Below are 7,393 nucleotides of genomic sequence, written 5' to 3'. Positions count from 1 at the left end.
ATATTAAGAAGACTGGACCATTGGAGCTAAGGATTAAGAGACAGTAAGTTTAGAATGTGTTTATAGATTGCACTTGCTTTAGCCTGGCGTGAAATCACCTATTCAAATATCACTAGCGGTTAGCCTAAAGCTCCCTGATTGTTGGATATGTACAGCCTTACCAAGAGATGGAGGAATGGAAATCCCTCAGTGTGGGATTCCCTCCACCAATTGGACACTATGGGAGGAGCAGGAAGTAGGTGTAGGTGTGCAAATAAAATCACGACAATAGGAAAAAGGACCTAAATTCAGTATACAACTATTGACAGGCCTCAATGTGAGACCCTTCCTGAGAACTAGAAAGGACATTATGAGGAGGATACTTAGTGCTTCAATGGAACAGCGCCTCCTCCAGGGATACTGAGAACCTCTTGGAAAAGGGTGAAGCAGGTAATAACCCCCATATAGACAGGCCCTCTGGGTTCCGTAGTTTTATTGGATGGTTTATTCCTAGACTAGGAGTAAGTGAATCAGAAAAGGCAATTATCAGTATAGCAGCTACATGTGGGAAATCAAGAACTCAACTATGGATGCTATTCTTGGATTGCAGACAGAGGTATCTCTCTTAGTCAAGTAGTATTGCAGAAAGGAATGGCTCTTGATCTCCTGACGGCCAAAGAAGGAGGGGTGTACACTATAATCAATCAAAACTGACGAAACTCAAAGAAAAGAAACAGATGTGCACACTAAACTATGGGAATAAATTCAGGTGATCCACCAAGTTATTTTGGATAACACCTCATTTGGATTTACAGAACTGTGGAGCAGATTAACCAGTTGGTTACCGAGCTTTGCCTGGCTAAAGCAACTCTTCAAGGCTTGTGTAGTCTTACTCTTTCTTGGAATATTCGTATGTGTTGTTACATTGTTTCTTGAGTATGTTTAATGGAAACAGCATAAGATACACTAAAAGTTGGAAAGCGGGGCGTTCTTCATAAATCCTGAGGTGAGAATGGTGTCATCTAGCGACGTGACAATTGCTAGATTGTAGAAAAGGGGGGAATTGATGTGGGACTATTTCTTTAGAATTGTTTTGGAATTATGTACTAGGTAAGGAGGTGTAGAGCAGAAAAAGTGACGCAGATGTGGGGAAGTCTCTGGACTCTCAGGACGCGCTAGAGACATAACAGCACACCAATGTGGTTAAAGGCTATTAGTCTGCTTTATTGTTAAGCACTACTCTATTTATACATGTTAACAGAGCATTCTGCAAAACACTCCTCAGCCGTTCACACAGGTGCTTAGCCAGTCAGAGCCGTGAGATGTTCTTTCTTCTTCTGAAGGTGTCCTTGGTTCTCATGCCACTTATCTTGCTCCGCAGCTGCTGCTCCATGCAGTTTTTTCTTACGTTCCCACATTTCCCCCTTTTTTGTTTATTAGCAAACTTCTACCATACTATAAAATAATAACACTAATTATATTAATAATACAATCAGTATAACTCAATCAAGGCCTCGATTGACAATACTATAAGTGTGAGAAAGGAAACAAGGCAAACATAACATCATGACAAGAAATACTGTTAACCTACTAAAAAGAACAAACACGTGTTTGGTCTGCAGCCCAACTTTCTGCAACCTGGAAATAAATCCCCAAGGGCCCCATTCTGTGCTAATCTCTAACTGCTTTGAAAGAAGTTTTCAACTTTTATATATTCTGATATATTGATTTTGAAAAATCACTAAGATTTGTACAACAGATGCTTTTAGAGTGCTCATGATTGTGCCTTTGGGCTAATAGAAAATTAATAGTTGAGGAACTTTGCATGCCAGATAGAACTAGGGGCATTATTACTTACTGACCCTCGAGAAACAACAACCTGCAGAAAAAGGGTGGTGAATGCGATAGGCAGTGCCAGCAGGGCGTCCCCTGCTTCAAGGTGCACTTTTCCTCTCTCACCCACCACAGATTCTCTCTTTCTTTTGTTCTTCTCAGGGTCCAAAGAGTATTTTCCATTTGTACACTGCATCCGCATGGCCAGTGCGTGATACAGAGGCCAAATGGAACATCTGCTTGCAGAATAAACTATCAAGGTTAACTCTCTTAGCGTGTGCCTTTGTCTCAGGTGCTTCATGATCATATTTTAAATTCCCGAATAGTGGGATGAAAGAGAGTTAATCATTCTATAATATAAGGTCATCCCTTTGCTTGGGATTCCTTTCCAGGTTTTGTCTTAGCACTACTAATACATTAAAATAGCTATCTCCATAGATTTCAGCATTAGTAACATTAAATCCTGTTAATTCACATTCAATCTATTACTAAAAAAAAATTAAAAAAAAATAAAAACCACACAACAACGGTTACTACTCTGCTGTTTGAAATACAACAAGTTACAAAGCAAAACCAAATAATAATAAGAAGCACACAATCCCAATCACTATGAGTTCATGGTCGTTTCAAGCCTGGTTTCAGTCTTTCTCATCGTTTCACATCCTGACACCGTTCTTTTTGTGGGTTCCGTGAGCTGCAATGGCAGTACGCACAACCATTCCCCCTTCTTCCTTTTGCGCAAGCAAGACAGTAGTGGACAGTTTGTTAAGTAAGCATTTTACAATACGGATAACTATACTAATGGTTATAACGCCTATTCCTAGCAACAGCTCCTGGTATAAGGACAGCTAAATGCTACCCGTGCGCTATGTTTAGAGTGGATATCACGCATGTCCTGGAAAGTGAGAGAAAATATAGTGAATTTACCAATGTAACATGGACCCCCAAAAACATTTCCTGGTATTTCCAAACATAAAACATGTTTTCTTCCATCCCTTAGATGTGTTACCGACCTTTTGAGTTCCAAGAAGATTTAACTCCTGTGAGTCCCAGGGTATTGTGGTATTGAGACTCCTAAGAAGTTTAAAAAAGAACAATCACCTGGAGTATCCAGTACATTGCAACTACCTGTGGAGTAAGCAGAAAAGTCAGAATCATTGAGAAACAACATCCCTATAAAACAAGTTTGGAAGGGATCAGTGGCAGAAGCAAGTATTAAGCAGAAGTTGGTCCAGCCTGTTGATTTAGTCCAGGTGACCCACATATTTTGCCACGAGTTGATTTGGTGCGGTTCAGGTAGTGCTTCTGCACCAAGGGCAAACACTGCGAGCAGGAATCCAAATAGGGCCATCATCTGTGAAAAGGCAAAAATAACCTCTTTCTACAAGTATGGTAGTACTTGGGCCCTTCCAATCTCCAGTCAATGGATCTTTGTAAGATACTTTTGCAGTCTCAGATAGCATTCTCATACTAGTGCCTGAATGATGCACGGTTATAGCATGTATGAGCTATATGAGCCTCCTCGTACAAAAGGGAAGTTAAGGGAGAAAAGAACGCTCATGAGGCGATCTGGCACATCACGTGTATCGCTCATTCGGTTTAGTTGTGTTTTTAGTGTAGCATGTGTGCGCTCTATAATAGCCTGACCTGGAGGAGCATGTGGGATCCCGAACTTATGTTGAACTCCCCACTTTTGCAAAAAGGACGGTACTGACTGCAACTTTTAGGTTGGCCCATTATCCATTTTAATTTGTTTTGGAAGTCCCAAGATAGCAAGACATGCAATCCAATGTTTAATGACGTATCTAGCAGATTCACCCGCTAAGGGAGAAACCCATATAAATCCAGAGTAAGTGTCGATAGCAACATGAACACATCGCAATCAACCAAAACTCTGCAATATGGGTGACATCCGTTTGCCACACTTCCAATGCTTTCAATCCTCGGGGATTAGTCCCCAGCCCAAGGCCACTGTTATGGTAACTGCACTGTGGACATGTCTGAACTATCAACCTTGCATCATTCACACCAATATTAAACTGTCTATGTAAACCACGGGCATTTTGATGAAACATCTCATGAGAGATACGAGCAGCATCGAACAGATTAACAGGAGTTACAACAACCAATTTATCAGCAAACAGCATTACCCTGCCCTAAACCAACAGTGTTTAGGTGACTGCGAATGTGGATGACACAATATGGTTCCTTTCTTCGCCGTAATGTGTGTTTAAGACGTAAAAACAGAGAGATAAGGCACACATTCTTGTTGTCTCTAATGTGGGCATCCTCAATTCTTTGACATATGCCAGCCGCGTAGAGGGAATCAGTTACAACATTTAGAGGTTCATTTGGCACGCAGTAAAGGCCCATAAAACTGCTTTTAGTTCCATAGTTTGTAAACTGTCTTGCAGCTCCATTGGCACAAACTGATGCTTCCAGCTATTGTCCCACCACACACAGACAGCTTTGTGGCTCCAGCGTCCAGTGTCAGTATATACTGTGCGACCATCCACCAATCATTTCGAATACCGAGGTATTCCAATCCAGTCAGTTTTTTTCCAGAAACAACGCTACTCGCTGATCAGGGCGTTCTAAATGAAAATGACCAGGGTACCCTTCTGAAGCAAACTGTAAGGAGAGGGAGTGACAGTACGCCCACTCTGCCCACAGCAAGGTAAAAGGTAAACTAATATCGTCAGGTTCTTGCCCCGCTATGCAGAGAACTCTCTCTCTGCCCACATGAATCAGTTCAGCTACTATATTGATACGAGTCATCAAGGACGACCGAGGCTGAGCAGGGGGAAACAGCCATTTCAGCAAAAAAAAAAACAAAAACACAGAAGGAGAAGCAGAAGATTGTTTAGTAGGCCTGTTTTGAGGAGAAGTGTGGGTTTTTTTTGTTTGTTTGTTTGTTTTTGTTTTCATTGACAAATGACTGTGACAGCATGCTTCTCCTGGACATACAAGACAAGGGAGATGTTGTGATGTAAGGACTGACAGTAGCTAGCTGCTGATTGAATCTGGGCGGTAATCTGAATTAGAGCCTGCTTAGCCTCAGGCATCAATAGGATAGCATCATTAGCACATCTCCCTCTTGACAACAACAGTTCTAATTGAACATTGGAAATGCCAACCGTTGGCCGTAGCCATTGTAAGCGACCTAAAAGAGTTTGTAAGTCAGTGAGTGTGGAAATGTCAATTTTCAATTCTACAGTCTGAGGGCATATCATAGTATCTGATAATTTCCAACCCAAATTTAACATAGGAAAGGTGCGTTTCACTTTCCCCGGTGCCACTGTAAGGCCAAATTGAGAGAGATGGGAGATTAATTGCATTTCCCAGCTATTATCAAAAGGCTGTTCCTGAACAGCACAGTATGCCATCCATGTAATAATAAATAATCATATGAGGGTTTGCTTTACAAATAGGTTGCAAGGTGTGGCTACGAATATCTGACACATAATTGGAGAATTCTTCATGCCTTGAGGCAGTACAACCCATTGATACCGAGAGGCTGGCTCCACTTTATTGACAGATGGCACAGAGAAAGCAAAACACTTACAGTCTTTCTTGTGGTGTGTCTCCCATATTCCCCCTTTTTTGTTTATTAAGAATGGATTTCAATGTTAGATGAGTATGATGAATGATAGCTTGTCCAGTGGGAGAATGAGGAATGCCTGTAATATATCTAACACCCTATTCTTGGAGGGAAGTTCGAATGCCTTTAGAAATATAAGCAGGTCCGTTATTGGCTCTAAGTTACATGCAGGCTGCAGAGACGCAGCGTGAGGGGACGTAGGCGGGGTAGAGGAAAGCAGCGTCACCCCGAGCAACGGGGGTGGGGCGGAGGGTGGGAGCGGGATGAGCGCCAGGGACGGAGCCGAGGGCAGCAGCGATGGGGGGTGGGGGGGTGAGGGAAGGGAGGGAGTCGCGATTTCTTTTCCCCGCGGTCAGGGGTGGGGTCGGAGCTGCGGACCGAATGCGGAATGCGGACCAGGGCTGCTTTCTGCACCGAGGGGTAGCGACGGGGGTGGGAGGGAGGGCGATGGGGAATAGACGGAAGAAATTCTTCCTTGTCGAATTTGTTTAAGCCCTTCCATTATTTGGTTCCAAACAGATAAAAGTTTAGCAGCCGTGCTGTCATAGTAACAAAAACCTCCCGGAGCTTTGCGCCAACCCTGCCCCAAAACTCTCCATAGAAAGAGAATCCAGTTTTCGGAAATTCAGGAACATTTTTGCTTTACCATTTGAGAAAAGTAACCAATGCTAAGGTAACTACAGGCTGATTCTGAAACGTCAACTAACTGTAACGCTGCAAGATTTACCGGCTGCTCCCTCACCAGTGAACTCCGCACAGATCCCGACCGCTCAGCCCCTGTCCCGCAGAACGGTGCGGGCGCGCGCGAAACGAGCTCTCCGTAGTTCAGTCGGGCGGCGCTGCCGGATGAGTCGGTGGAGCAAAAGGCACTGTCGGTAGGTCAGGACCCGTAGAAGGCACTAGTTGAGAGCCTCCGTCAGGCCCCGTATCTTTTTTTTGCCACATACAGATTTCCAGATTACATAATCGCTTTGTTAATATTTTAACCTTGCAATCCAGTTTTTCTAATCCCTCACCCTCACCGACGCTCTCTGATTCGGCAGGAGGCTGCTCCTGGCAGTGTCCATCAGGGGTGATGTCAGATATAGTCCTTTTTTCCTGCTGCACTACTGCAGATGACTCAGTAGCAGTGTCATTTGAAAGATCAGGAGCTGCAGCCCCTACCAATGCTTTTATTTGACCCGCCGAGGAACACACAGGGTGTGTGATACCCCGAACAGGCACGTCAAACTCTGAAGCCAAATTAGTTGTTGTACCAGCCAGTGCCTGCATAGCTGCAGCGGCTGCCTGTCGCTTGGCTTGCATAGCTTTCAAAGAGTTAATAACAGACCTCCACAAGGGGTCAAGGGGCCGCAATAGTTTTTCTTCCTTTCCACCATTAATGACTGATTCCCACATGCAGTCCCCAATATCACACCATTTGTCGACGCTGAATATCAGCGCCACTTCTGACAAATGTCCCTTCTTCCGAGCCCTATGCACCAGGGTCTCGGCCATGCCTTTAGGAGATGACTGCTCCCCTCTCTTAGAATATTTAACGGCAGTTTCTCCGCAGCTTCCCACTCCATCGTGGATACAGAGGGCGGGTCGTGACCCCACTCCAGCTAGCCGCAGCACTTACGTCGGCGCCTAACCCAGCTACCGCAACACGGTGCCAACCTCTGTCGCGACCGTCCTGCCGTTGTCCACTTCCCCGAATCGTCCCACGAAGGGTCCCTGTTCGGGCGCCAAATGTGGGGAAGTCTCTGGACTCTCAGGACGCGCTAGAGACATAACAGCACACCAATGTGGTTAAAGGCTATTAGTCTGCTTTATTGTTAAGCACTACTCTATTTATACATGTTAACAGAGCATTCTGCAAAACACTCCTCAACCGTTCACACAGGTGCTTAGCCAATCAGAGCCGTGAGATGTTCTTTCTTCTTCTTCTGGTGTCCTTGGTTCTCATGCCGCTTATCTTGCTCCGCAGCTGCTGCTCCG

General features: G+C 44.4%; 1 long non-coding RNA gene across 1 annotated transcript; it reads right to left on the bottom strand.

The window, feature by feature from the left end:
- Positions 1-1,902: 1,902 nt before the first annotated feature.
- On the bottom strand, positions 1,903-6,977 carry LOC149915012 (uncharacterized). Its single transcript, XR_016459932.1, has 2 exons — positions 6,156-6,977; positions 1,903-2,886 (listed from the first exon to the last, which is right to left on the bottom strand). It is a non-coding gene; the product is annotated as an uncharacterized LOC149915012 (long non-coding RNA).
- Between the last annotated feature and the right edge of the window lie 416 nt (positions 6,978-7,393).

The sequence above is a fragment of the Phasianus colchicus genome, chromosome 25, assembly GCF_987193195.1.
Source record: "Phasianus colchicus chromosome 25, bPhaCol1.hap1.1, whole genome shotgun sequence".
In the NCBI taxonomy this organism is placed as follows: Eukaryota; Metazoa; Chordata; class Aves; order Galliformes; family Phasianidae; genus Phasianus; species Phasianus colchicus.
This window is presented reverse-complemented; position numbering and strand designations above follow the sequence as displayed.